A 15109-nucleotide genomic window follows, 5' to 3' on the forward strand; every position below is an offset into this window, starting at 1 on the left:
TTATTTAAATACTATCAAAACTTTCAAATTTAAACCACCCCTCTTTCTCTCCCTCTTCCTCTCCCTCGCCCTTTCACTTTTTTTCTCTCTCTCACACACACACACACATAGTGAGAGAATGTGGTCTCTCATGCATTGCTGATGGAAGTGTAAGCAGCACAGCTCCCACGGAGGGAAATTTGGACAAAATTTATAAATACAAATACAAATTTGTATCAAAATTACAAATACAAATACTTTTCAACCCAGAAGGTCACACTGGAGAATTTATCCTACAGATTAACTCATACCCACGTGATAAACCATATGTAAAATGTTATTCATTTGCAGACTTGTTTGAAATGGCAAAATGGGAATCAAACCAAGTGTCCATCAATAGGGAGCTTATTAAATAAACCTTGGTACAAGCATAGAATCTGAATACTATACAGCAATGAAAAATTTTAAATGAGGAAGATTTCCATGTACTTTTATGAGATGATCTCCAGGATATATTGCTAAGTTTAAAAATAATAAGGCAAAGGAGAACAGTGTGTAAAACATTCCAGATTTGGCATGAAAGTGAGGGGGGAGTGGATAAGTATATATACTTGTATTTGTTTTACATTAAGAAACTCTGGAAGGGTATGGAGGAAAATAAGAGGAATGATGGTCATGGCAGGGAATGGAGAATTAGGCAGGTAAGGGAGAGAGGAAGCAAGGAATGAAGGGAAAATATTTTACTATAATAGTTTTAATTGTCTATTCAAAATAGATATAGATAGATAAGTGATAGATACATGGATAGATAGATAGACAGATAGGTAGATAGATAGATAGATAGCCCACCTTTCTTTTAAATGAAAAGAAAACCTGGTCCTATGACTGTCTAAGGAGTAGATTCCCCCGCCAGTTCTCTGTCGTTGGAGTGGAGGCCCAGGAAGTTCATTTGGAACAGGCTGTCCCCTCCCCTCCAGGCTGCTTCCCCTACCTACTGTGGGATGATGGGGACTTGGAGATGGGTAACTGTGCCTAGAAAGCTGGACATCTGTATTGGTTAACTTAATACAGTCTGCTGGGCTCTGGCCCTGTTCTCACATCTATATATTCCTTCTGGGACTTAAGAGTATAAATTAAGAAGAACCTCTAGGGTCACAGACTCCATATTATAAAACTCTTCATTTCTTTGCTTTCATCAAAAGTTTAAATTCAGGCTTTTAATGTGATTTGCAAATAGCTTTGTGTGATATGACATTGGAGGTCAGAGGACTTCTCAATCCATCTGAACATACATAAACACACTGCAACAAAAATCCATTAAAAGTAGAAATAGCTAATCCTTTACATGGGGTGAATAAATAATTCGCCTCCAGGCTCTCCAACCATAAATCAGTTGTGCTGTTATCAGATGCCAACGGTGGAATAGGAAAGCAAAGCGGAGATGAACCATTTGTTTTCTTTCCAGGTAGTTGTCTAAACAGACTATGTAATGAACAAGCTAGGGAGAAATCAGTGACTTAATGCTCTTCTGATGAAAACTTTTCCTGATTTTTTACCTCAGGTAAAGGATGGATCTGATTCACACTTTAAGGGCTCCAGTAGTGGCACATGCCAACAATCTGATGTGACCCAGGCACCTACACAGGCTCATCCCTGCTCCAGTGAGAGACCCACTGGCAACTTGGCTCCCAAGCTCGGCTGGAGGAAGAAGGGAAGGCTCAGGGACAGAATAATGCAGGACTCATTCTACACCGAAAAGGCCTAAGGAAGAGAGGTGCTCCATACCTCCTGTAGTCAGGAAAAGTCAGGAGGGCTATGGAAGAGCTTTAAGGATGAAGAGGACCCAGGCAGGAAACGAGGCTCAAGTCAAGCCAGCCACTTCCATGCAGATGACCCCTTACAGCAAGACTTCTTAAAATTCAGTGAATAAATGTTTACACGGGGCTTGCTTTGTGCCAGGCACAGTTCTAAGTGCTTCAGACACCAATTACGTAAATCCTCACCACATCCCCTTGAGGTAGGTTCTATTGTTAGCTCCATTTTACTGGGGAGGAGATTAAGGTACAACATAATTAAGAAACCTGCCCAGTTTTATTCAGCTGTGGATGAGGAAGCCAAAGGAAAACAAGTGACTAGAGATATGAGCCTTAAGGTTAACAGAGCCACCCTGATAATTATCATTAGCAATTCCACTCCAAGGTATATACCCAAAATAGTTGAAAACAATTGTTCAGACAAAACCTGGACACAAATGTGAAGAGCAGCACTATTCACAAGAGCTAAAAGGTAGAAACAATCCAAATGTCTATCAGTGGATAACAAAATATGGTATTTCCATATAATGTAATATTATTCAGCCATACAAAAGAATGAGATACTACATGTCACAACATAGATGAATCTGAAAACCATTATGCTAAGGGCACATAGTGTGTAATCCCATTTACATGAAACATCCAAGAGAGGCAAATCCATAGAGACAGAAAGCAGATTCGTGGTTCGCAGGGCCTGGGGAGAGGGAGGAAATGGGAAGTGATGGCTTAATGGGTTTGGGAGTGTCCTTTTGGAGTGATGAAAATACTGGAACTAGGTAGTGGTGATGGTTGCATAACATTGTGAATGTACTAAATGATACTGAATTACATACTTTAAGATGGTTAAAATGTTAAATCTTAGGTGAATTTTACCTAAAAAAAAAAACAGCTCAGTGGTTTTATAAAATAATTATTTCTTCTCAGTCACATATCTGTGGGTCATCTGGGGGTAAGGTGATCTAGTGTTAGCTAGGCAGAGCTTGGTTCTGGGCTACAGGTTGGATCCAGGTCACCTCACATGTCTCTCCTCCTCTCACCAGTAGGCTGGACAGGGCATATTCTCCTCACAGTGACGGCAGAAGCACCAGAGGGCACCCCAACACTCAGACACATCTAAATGGCTTGCATCTCCTTGGCCAAAACAAGTCACACGGCTGAACGCAAAAACAAAGGGCAGGGAAGCACACTCCACTACTGGGGAAAGGAACTATTGATACAAAGATGAATGACAACATGGATGAACCTGGAAGACATTATGCTAAGTGAAATAAGCCAGACACGGAAGACAAATACCGTAAGATCTCACTTAGATGTGGAATCTACAAAAGTCAAACTCATAGAATCAGAGAATAGAAAGATGGCTGCCAGGGGCTAAGGGATGAAGGAAATGGGGAGATGCTGGTCAAAGTGTACAAGCCTTTGGTTATCAGATGAATAAGTTCTGGGAGTCTAATGTACAGCCTGGTGGTTACAGTTAATAATGCCATCTTGTATACATGAAATTCACTAAAAGAGTAAATCTTAAGTGTTCTTACCACAGAATTAAAGGTAACCATGTGAGATGATGAATGTGTTAATTAACTTGATTGTGGAAATCATTTCATAATAAATGCATATATTAAATCATCACATTGTACACCTTTAAAAGTCACATTGTACATCCTAAATATATACAATTTTGATTTGTTAGTTATACCTCAGTAAAGCTGGAAATAAAAAAAAGAATGATTTTTTAAAAGTTGAATGGTAAAACACAAAGATAAAGAAAGGAGTAAGGAACTGGGAACTTGAATGCAATCTACCTCAGCTTTTTCCCTACACAGTTGACCTCTTCACTCTTTTTTTTTTTTTTTTTTTTGTGGTACACGGGCCTCTCACTGTTGTGGCCTCTCCCGTTGTGGGGCACAGGCTCCGGACGCGCAGGCTCAGCGGCCATGGCTCACGGGCCCAGCCGCTCCGCGGCATGTGGGATCTTCCCGGACCGGGGCACGAACCCGTGTCCCCTGCATCGGCAGGCAGACTCTCAACCACTGCGTCACCAGGGAAGCTCGACCTCTTCACTCTTTACTCCTAAATGGCAAGAACTCCTCCATATCTTTTCCACCAGCTTTCATGATTTTTTAGAGCAAAGGGCCTCCTTCTAAGGAATGTGACCCATTTTCACTCAAGGTACTCTTATTAAATTGTACAAAACACAGATCAAAGTGAGAGTTTATAATTCAGCTGGGTTCTTCTAATGTTTAGCAGATGGAATGGATGAGTTCCAAAGCAGTTATAGGAGCCTTGGTAACAGATAGCACATTTTCAGGTGTGTAGATCTCCCCACCATACTTAGTGGCATATTTAAAATCCCACCATCAGTCAAGGGGAAGAGAGAGGACCTGGAGGATTGTGTAGGAATTTCATGGGCCAGTCCTGGAAGCAGTAAACAACACTTCTACCTACATTCTATTGGCCAGAATTCAGTCATATGGTTGCAAATTTTATAGGTGCAAAGGAGACTGGGAAATGCAATCCAGCTGTATGCCTAAGAGGAAGAGAGAACTGGTAAAGTGAAGAGTTAGCTAGTCTCTGCCATATTCTACATTAAGCTGTCTTTATTTGAATGTCAAACCACCTAAAGTTGGCTTCAGAAAAGTGCTAATCTCTTGTTTGTGGGAGTTTAGAGGACCACGTCTCCAAGGCTGGAGGAATAAAGGAAAGTCTGGCACCAGGTTTGAGGACATTGGGCAGCTAGAGAAGTAGGGACCACAATAGCATCAACAAAACTCGGCTCAAAGAAATGTAAAACTGTACCAGAACTTGAAGAAAAAACATGTGAGGCCCCAAAGACCTTCAAGATTCCAATGCCCGGAATTCAAACAAGAAAACTAAGTGAGTTCTTAGAGGCAAATACCATTCAATGACAAAAGCCTTGACTTCATTTCACTCAAGTCTGCCCTGGGGAAGCAGGACTTCCGTATATGTTACAGATTTCACCATTCTATTAATGGCTTGCTCCCTAGACTTATACTGTCACCCTAAATAAATTGAAGCTTGAACAAGCAATGTAATCAAAATGATTTGGACACAAAAGTCCTTCTTCTCTTTCTTTCCCACTCCTTTTGCCCACCTCCCCCCTCATAACAGCTGACCTGAAGGAAGTAAAGGAAAAGCTAGGCTGAGGATGCTGTTAACACCTCCAAGGTCAATGAAAGACAAAATGAATTCAAAAATTATACTTCCAAAGTACTCATCATGCTTTCCCAAGCTGGCAAGTTCCTTCTTTCTAGACAATGACCCAGCCTTCCCCCCTGAAATTTCAAGCCGGTTGCTATTTCCACCTCTCTCAACTGGAGGCTTTATTATCTTAAGGTGAGAAAAGTTTCTTCAGCAGAAGTCTGCCTGGGAGAGAAATCCGAGTGATTTAAGCAGTGCTGATGTGTACTGGAGATGGAAGAGAATCCCCAGCTGCCACATAGGAAAGAAAAAATGTAAACTCAGATACATTTATTAAGGTAGGTTGGATATCTATTCAGCCAACCCTCTTTTTTTTTTTAACTCTCAGATACTATTGTAATGAAAGCCACCACAAGTTCTCAGCAAATCACAGCTTCGAAGGAAAATGTCAATCCCTATCAAACCCCAGTGAATTGTTGCAGCTGATGGAAATCTAAATTCATCAGTTACTTTCCCCATTTCCCCCTCCATCCGCTCCAACCAACTGCCTCCTCCTCCAACTCACCCAAGAGTGCAGGAACAGAGATGCAAATCAATGCCTGCGGGACATCCCATCAGACAATGGGAAGGTCTAAAGAAAGGTTAAAGCAGAAAGGGAACGAAATTTATAGACTTAGCATTAAAATCTTAAAGGACCTTAGGAACAGCAATGAATCTGATGTTAGGAAAGGCAGGAGCTGCCAGAGGCCGTGGCAGGAAGGCCTGACACGGGCCATAAATCTAAGCTTAGGAGCAGAAAAAATATAGGCTTCTTTGCAGGCTGAGGCAGCATGATGCAAAGATTCCACCCTGGACTTGAAAAGAGGCAAGGCCACAGAGGCATGGTGGGGAAGAAGCAGACCGGGACTGCAAATAAGGAACGAAAAGAGGAGCAGATCGTGTGGGTGGGAGCAGGGAGCCAGCTCGGGCCTGCAGAGGTCGGCAACAAAGACACCAGCAACACACATATGGCTGTGGGGGGAGCTTGAAACTGATCCCCAAAGAAAGAAACAGAAAAGCTGTGGTTGCTCCTTGTTGCATCTATGAGATGGAATGCAGACAAACCTTGTAAGCGACCAGAATCAACACGAAAAGCCAGGCAGCTGGGGGCAAAACAAGGTTGTGGAGGGGTCAGAAGATTGGGGGTGGGAGGGTCAGAAGATTGGAGGTGGGAGGGTCGGAAGATTGGGGGTGGGAGGGTCGGAAGATTGGGGGTGGGGAGCTTGGGAAAGGCAGCAGTATCCAATGGTTATGACACAAGCTGGGCAGCCAAGAACTCCCAGGATTGTCGTGAATTTTCATTCACTCATTCTATGTATTTTGGGGTTTTGTTTTTGTTTCTTTCAATTATGCCCTCTGGGGCCCAAATATACTACATTAAGACACTAATTAAAATGCATAAAACCATTGCAACTGAAAATAACATACCATGAATTATTACGAAAATAACAAGCTCCAAGTGGCCTTCCCACTGGGACAGGGCTCACTGGAAACACAAAGTTGGCACCACTTTGATTGCCAGGGCTCACACCAGCTTCACCCACTTCCTAGGGTGAGGCATTCTTTTCTCTGCCTCAGTTTCCCCCAGAGGAAAAGAAATAAGGAAATCTCTTTCACAGTTCACAATCAACAGGAAAGGACTGATTGAATTAATATCTTCACAGTACATTTCAAACCTTTGAAATTAAGTTATTTTTAATGTTAAATAAATATATACCCAACTCACTTATGTAAAGTAACTCTTTCAGTGTTTTAAAATATAAAAATCAATATAGTTTTTCCATGTCTTACATCCCTCTCCACTCCATTTACTTTCTATATTCTGCATTTCTTCTCTTTGGCTTTCCTAATGGCTTTCCCCTACTTATCAAATTTCTGTCCACTTTTATTTCCTAGTGTCCATCATCTCTCTCCTTTCTGCCATTCGACTCTCCTCAATTTCTCACTTCTCCTATTTGTCTTGGAAACTAGAGTGCACCTCATATGCAATGTCATTTCATAGGTGAGTACATATGGTCATTAATATTCATTAGTTTTCTTAATCTCTAGTAAAAATAGAATAAAACATGCTACCTTTCCGTGTGTCAGACTAGTTGATTACCAGAATATATATTTAAAGTATAAGACTCTCCTTCTAGAGAGAACCTAGAGGTCAGAAAGCTCTGGGTGGTTGATGCTTTCCTTGGATAAACCAAGGAAAAGGGAAATCAGCAAAGTTAAGAGAGAATCTTGGGGGAGAAATATAAGGCTCAAAGTGATCAGCAAAACTATAGCCTTCAGCAGTGAATTCACCAAAGTGATTATCATCTTTTCACATCCTAGACTCACCAGCAGATCAAAGGGATTTCTACAAAAAGTTAAGAATCTTAGACTCTAGAACCTAACTTGCAGTGTTTCGTGTTGCCTGTAAAAAGTCAATCTGGGGCCTCCCTGGTGGCGCAGTGGTTGAGAGTCCGCCTGCCGATGCAAGGGATACGGGTTCGTGCCCCGGTCTGGGAGGATCCCATATGCCGCGGAGCGGCTGGGCCCGTGAGCCATGGCCACTGGGCCTGCGCATCCGGAGCCTGTGCTCCGCAACGGGAGAGGCCACAACAGTGAGAGGCCCGCATACCGCAAAAAGAAAAAAAAAAAAAAAAAAAAAAAAAAAGTCAATCTGGATCAGGAAAAGAACTGGCTGTTATGACTCACACCCCGCATGTACTATGTTAAAACCCAGAAAGATGCCAAAATGTCTCTGTAAAAGATAAAGGCTGTATAAAGAGTAAAAAATAAAGAGATGGAAAACTAAACACCATCTCAGATGTAAGGATATTCAGATATTTAGGACCTCCCATAAGAAATAACTTCTTTTTTTTCTTAAGTCAATGGAGCCATAAATAAATGAACTTAATCTGACTTCTAACTAGCTCATTTGGTGAAAAGCTAGTGGGCTAGAAGTTTATTTGCAGAACTGGGATCTTTCAGCAGCTCAATAACAGGCTTCCTGTTTGACTTTGCACAAGTTATTCAACTACTTAATATCTAAAGTTACTCATCTGTAACACGAGTAAAACAATATGATAGCCATGTTATTTTTGGCTCTTGGGCTGCTCCCAACCTTGAATGTGTAACTGAATCTCACAGAGGAATTTCACAAAATTAATGAATATCTACAAATGCTGAAGGGCCTCAGGTCAATGTTGACTTCATGGAGTTATAACTATAGAGTAGCTGTTAATAGCCCTAGTGCCACCACCTTCTCTCCTAATCATTACTATTTCTGTCTGGTGTGTCCCTTCTGTTTAAGAATCCATCTGTCCCTCCCCTCCTAGAAGACTTTCTCTCCATTCCACCATCCATCTGAGCCCTTACCACAGCTTTCCTCTGGAATGCATAAGAGACCTTGTTGACCTTGACTTGCCTCTGCTTCCTCTCTCTTTAACACCTTATAAGCTGGCTTCTGTCCATCGCTCTATATAGTTTTCTTTGTGTCAAACTCAATAGTTCTCTGATGTACAAATTTTCCTACAAAGATGTGTTCTTCTCACCACTTTTACTGGTGCTGTGAAGGTTGATGTCTAGACTTCAGAGATGCTTCCATGTAGTAGATCACCTCCAACCTTTCTGGTGACTCCTTGGCAAATTCTTATTTCTCTTCTTGCCCAACGATCATCCTTTCTAATTCTTTCTAATAGATGGTTCACCTAATCATGTACTTTTTCTATTAACTGTCTGTATAATCTCCAGCTTCTGTTCTTTATCTCTTTTAGATCTGTAGCATGAATTCTGTTGAAGATACATGTGTCACTTATCCATTGTCACGATAGTAATGCATAACAAGCCACCTTAAAACTTAGTGGTCTAGAGGGGAGACCTTCAAGGTGACAGAGGAGTAATACAGGGAGATCACCTTCCTCCCCACAAATATATCAGAAATACATCTACATGTGGAACAACTTCTACAGAACACCTACTGAATGCTGCCAAAAGACCTCAGACTTCCCAAAAGATATATTTTTTTTCCTTTTTCTCTTTTTGTGAGTGTGTATGTATATGCTTCTTGGTGTGATTTTGTCTGTATAGCTTTGCTTTTACCATTTGTCCTAGGTTTCTGTCTGTCCGTTTTTGTTTTTTTTAGTATAGTCTTTAGCACTTGTTATCATTGGTGGATTTGTTTTTTGGTTTGGTTGCTCTCTTCTTTCTTTCTTTTTTCTTTTTTTAATTACTTTTTAATTTTTTATTCTTAATAATTTTTTATTTTTATTTTAATAACTATTTCTTTTTATTTTATTTCTTTTTATTTTATTTTTTCTTTGTTTCTTTCTTTTTTTCTCCCTTTTCTTCTGAGCCATGAGGCTGACAGGGTCTTGGTGCTCCAGCTGGGTGTCAGGCCTGTGCCTCCGAGGTGGGAGAGTCAAGTTCAAGACATTGGTCCACAGAGACCTCCCAGTTCCACGTAATATCAAACAGAGAAAGCTCTCCAAGAGATCTCCATCTCAACGCTAAAACCCAGCTCCACTCAACAACCAGCAAGCTACAGTGCTGGACACCCTACGCCAAACAACTAGCAACACAGGAAAGCAACCCCAACCATTAGCAGAGAGGCTGCCTAAAATCATAATAAGGTCACAGACACACCAAAATACACCACCAGATATGGTCCTGCCCACCAGAAAGACAAGATCCACCCACATCCACCAGAACACAGGCACCCGTCCCCTCCACCAGTAAAACCTACACAATCCAGTGAACCAGCCTTAGCCACTAGAGGCAGACACCAAAAACAACAGGAACAACAAATGTGCAGTGAAAAGGAGACCCCAAACACAGTAAGTTAAGCAAAATGAGAAGGCAGAGAAACACACAGCAGATGAAGGAGCAAAGTAAAAATGCATCAGACTAAACAAATGAAGAGGAAATAGGCAGTCTACCTTAATAAGAATTCAGAGCAATGATAGTAAAGATAATCCAAAATCTTGGAAGCAGAATGGAGAAAATACAAGAAACATTTAAACAGGGACCTAGAAGAACTAAAAAGCAAACAAACAATGATGAACAACACAATAAACGAAATTAAAAATTCTCTAGAAGGAATCAATAGCAGAATAACTGAGACAGAAGAAGAGATAAGTGACCTGGAAGATAAAATGGTGGAAATAACTACTGCAGAGCAGAATAAAGAAAAAAGAATGAAAAGAATTGAGTACAGTCTCAGAGACCTCTGGGACAACATTAAACACACCAACATTTGAATTATAGGGGTCCTAGAAGAGAAAGAAAAAAAGAAAAGGACTGAGAAAGTATTTGAAGAGATATAGTGGAAAACTTCCCTGATATAGGAAAGGAAATAGTAAATTAAGTCCAGGAAGTGCAAAGAGTCCCATACTGGATAAAGCCAGGGAGAAACATGCCAAAACACATATTAATCAAACTATCAAAAATTAAATACAAAAAAATATTAAAAGCAGCAAGGGAAAAACAACAAATATCATATAAGGGAATCTCCGTAAGGATAACAGCTGATCTTTCAGCAGAAACTCTGCAAGCCAGAAGAGAGTGGCAAAACATATTTAAAGTGATGAATGGGGAAAACCTAAAACCACAATTACTTTTCCCAGCAAGGATCTCATTCAGATTCTATGGAGAAATTAAAATCTTTACAAACAAGCAAAAGCTAAGAGAATTCAGCACCACCAAACCAGCTTTACAACAAATGCTAAAGGAGCTTCGCTAGGCAGGAAACACAAGAGAAGGAAAAGACCTACAATAACAAACCCAAAACAATTAAGAAAATGGTAATAGGAACATACATATTGATAATTACCTTAAATGTAAATGGATTAAGTGCTGCCACCAAAAGACATAGACTGGCTGAATGGATACAAAAATAAGACCCATATATATGCTGTCTACAAGAGATGTACTTCAGACCTAGGGACACATACAGACTGAAAGTGAGGGGATGGAAAAAGATATTCCATACAAACGGAAAACAAAAGAAAGCTGGAGTAGTAATTCTCATATCAGACAAAATAGACTTTAAAATAAATTCTATTACAAGAGACAAAGAAGTACACTACATAATGATCAAGGGATCAATCCAAGAAGAAGATGTAACAATTGTAAATATTTATGCACCCAACATAGGAGCACCTTCATACATAAGGCAAATGCTAACAGCCATAAAAGGGGAAATTGACAGTAACACAATCATAGTAGGGGACTTTAACACCCCACTTTCACCAATGGACAGATCATCCAAAATGCAAATAAATAAGGAAGCACAAGCTTTAAATGATACATTAAACAAGATGGACTTAATTGATATTTATGTGACATTCCATCCAAAAAAAAAAAACAGAATACACTTTCTTCTCAAGTGCTCATGGAACATTCTCCAGGATAGATTATATCTTGGGTCGTAAATCAAGCCTTGGTAAATTTAAGAAAATTGAAATCATATCAAGTATCTTTTCTGACCACAACACTATGAGACTAGATATCAATTACAGGAAAAAATCTGTTAAAAATACAAACACATGGAGGTTAAACGTTACTTGATAACCAAGAGATAACTGAAGAAATCAAAGAGGAAATCAAAAAATAACTAGAAACAAATGACAGTGAAAACACGACGACCCAAAACCTATGGGATGCAACAAAAGCAGTTCTAAGAGGTAAAATTATAGCAATATAATCCTACCTCAAGAAACAAGAAAAAACTCAAATAAACAACCTAACCTTACATCTAAAGCAATTAGAGAAAGAAACACACAAAAAAAACCCCAAGGTTACCAGAAGGAAAGAAATCATAAATATCAGATCAGAAATAAATGAAAAAGAAATAAAGGAAACGATAGCAAAGATCAATAAAAATAAAAGCTGGTTCTTTGAGAAGATAAATAAAATTGATAAACCATTAGCCAGACTCATCACGAAAAAAAAGGAGAAGCTCAAATCAATAGAATTAGAAATGAAAAAGGAGAAGTAACAACTGACACTGCAGAAATACAAAGGATCATGACAGGTTACTACAAGCAACTATATGCCAATAAAATGGACAACCTGGAAGAAATGGACAAATTCTTAAAAAAGAACAACCTTCCAAGACTGAACCAGGAAGACATAGAAAATATAAACAGACCAATCACAAGCACTGAAATTGAGACTATGATTAAAAATCTTCCAACAAACAAAAACCTGGGACCAGAAGTCTTCACAGGTGAATTCTATCAAACATTTAGAGAAGAGCTAACACCTATCCTTCTCAAACTCTTCCAAAATATAGCAGAGGGAGGAACACACCCAAACTCATTCTACGAGGCCACCATCACCCTGATACCAAAACCAGACAAATATGTCACAAAGAAAGAAAACTACAGGCCAATATCACTGATGAACATAGATACAAAAATCCTCAACAAAATGCTAGCAAACAGAATCCAACAGCACATTAAAAGGATCATACACCATGATCAAGTGTGGTTTATCCCAGGAATGCAAGGATTCTTCAATATATGCAAATCAATCAATGTGATAAAACATATTAACAGATTGAAAGAGAAAAACCATATGATCATCTCAATAGATGCATAAAAAGCTTTCAGATACAACACCCATTTATGATAAAAACCCTCCAGAAAGTAGGCATAGAGGGAACTTACCTCAATATAATAAAGGCCATATATGACAAACCCAACATCGTTCTCAATGGGGAAAAACTGAAACCATTTCCTCTAAGATTAGGAACAAGACAAGGTTGTCCACTCTCACCACTATTATTCAACATAGTTTTGGAAGTTTTAGCTATGGCAATCAGAGAAGAAAAAGAAATAAAAGGAATCCAAATGGGGAAAAAAGAAGTAAATCTGTCACTGTTTGCAGATGACATGGTACTATACATAGAGAATCCTTAAGATGCTACCAGAAAGCTACTAGAGTGAATCAATGAATCTGGTAAAGTAGCAGGATACAAAATTAATGCACAGAAATCTCTTGCATTCCTATACACTAATGATGAAAAATCTGAAAGAGAAATTAAGGAAACAAACACTCCCATTTACCATTGCAACAAAAAGAATAAAATACCTAGGAATAAACCTACCTAAGGAGACAAAAGACCTGTATTCACAAAACTATAAGACACTGATGAAAGAAATTAAAGATGATACCAACAGATGGAGAGCTATACCATGTTCTCGGATTGGAAGAATCAACACTGTGAAAATGACTATACTACCCAAAGCAATCTACAGATTCAGTGCAATCCCTATCAAACTACCAATGGCATTTTTCACAGAACTAGAACAAACAATTTCACAATTTGCATGGAAACACAAAAGACCCCGAATAGCCAAAGCAATCTTGAGAAAGAAAAAAGAGAACTGGAGGAATCAAGCTCCTTGACTTCAGACTATACTACAAAGCTACAGTAATCAAGACAGTATGGTACTGGCACAAAAACAGAAATAGAGATCAATGGAACAGGATAGAAAGCCCAGAGATAAACCCACACACATATGGTCACCTTATCTTTGATAAAGGAGGCAAGAATATACAATGGAGAAAAGACAGCCTCTTTAACAAGTGGTGTTGGGAAAACTGGACAGCTACATGTAAAAGAATGAAATTAGAACACTCCCTAACACCATACACAAAAATAAACTCAAAATGGATTAAAGACCTAAATGTAAGGCCAGACACTATAAAACTCTTAGAGGAAAACATAGGCAGAACACTCTATGACATAAATCACAGCAAGATCCTTTTTGACCCACCTCCTAGAGAAATGGAAATAAAGACAAAAATAAACAAATGGGACCTGATGAAACTTAAAAGCTTTTGCACAGCAAAGGAAACCATAAACAAGACGAAAAGACAACCCTCAGACTGGGAGAAAATATTTGCATATGAAGCAACTGACAAAGGATTAATCTCTAAAATGTACAAGCAGCTCATGCCACTCAATATCAGAAAAAACAGGGAGTGGTGTTGTGATGAATTGGTCAATTGGGATTGCCATGTATACACTGATGTGTATAAAATTGATGACTAATAAGAACCTGCTGTATAAAAAATAAATAAAATTCAAAAAAACTTATATTATCCTATATATATATATATATATAATATATATATATATATCAAAAAAAACAAACAACCCAATCCAAAAATGGGCAGAAGACTTAAATAGACATTTCTCCAAAGAAGATATACAGATTGCCAAGAAACACATGAAAGGATACTCAACATCACTAATCATTAGAGAAATGCAAATCAAAACTACAATGAGGGTGGTAGAAGTGTAGAATTGGTGGGGTGGGATGAACCGTGCTCCTGGTGGAAGCAGAGGAGCCGAGCGGGAACCATGGCCAGTACAGTGGTAGCAGTTGGATTGACCATTGCTGCTGCAGGATTTGCAGCCCGTTATGCTTTGCAAGACTTGAAGCATATGGAGCCTCAAGTGAAACAAGTTTTTCAGGAGCCTCAAGTGAAACAAGTTTTTCAAAGTCTACCGAAATCTGCCTTCAGTGGTGGCTATTACAGAGGTGGGTTTGAACCCAAAATGACAAAACAGGAAGCAGCATTAATACTAGGTGTAAGCCCTACTGCCAATAAGGGAAAAATAGATACGCTCATTGACGAATTATGCTTTTAAATCACCCAGACAAGGGAGGATCTCCTTATACAGCAGCCAAAATCAATGAAGCTAAAGATTTACTAGAAGATGAAGCTAAAAAATGAAGTAAATGTATGATGAATTTTAAGTTCTTACTCATTTATGTATATGCGTACCGGCTTTTTATAATAAAAGGCCGCAAAGCTACACATTTTAAAAATTGGCATAAGCTAAATCAAAGCCTTCATATAAATTTGAGGATTTAAAATCAGATTATAGGAAACATATGTATATGTATAACTGATTAAATTTGTTATAAAGCAAAAAATTTAAAAAATAAATAAATAAATAAATAAATAAATAAAATCGGATTATAGAATATTTGTAGGTCAATACTCAATAATTATGGGTAAATGCATGCCATTTGAAGTGTTGTTCATTAAAAAAAAACTACAATGAGGTGTCACCTCACATCAGTCAGAATGGCCATTATCAAAAAATCTACAAACAATAAATGCTG

General features: G+C 38.9%; 1 pseudogene across 1 annotated transcript; it reads left to right on the forward strand.

Moving 5' to 3' along the window:
* The first annotated feature begins 14337 nt into the window (after positions 1-14337).
* LOC308621627 (mitochondrial import inner membrane translocase subunit TIM14-like) lies at positions 14338-14714 on the forward strand (annotated as a pseudogene). Its single transcript has one exon. The product of its transcript is annotated as a mitochondrial import inner membrane translocase subunit TIM14-like (transcript).
* Positions 14715-15109: the final 395 nt, after the last annotated feature.

This window comes from Mesoplodon bidens (genome assembly GCF_964165515.1).
Source record: "Mesoplodon bidens genome assembly, chromosome: 8".
NCBI classification, from domain to species: Eukaryota; Metazoa; Chordata; class Mammalia; order Artiodactyla; family Ziphiidae; genus Mesoplodon; species Mesoplodon bidens.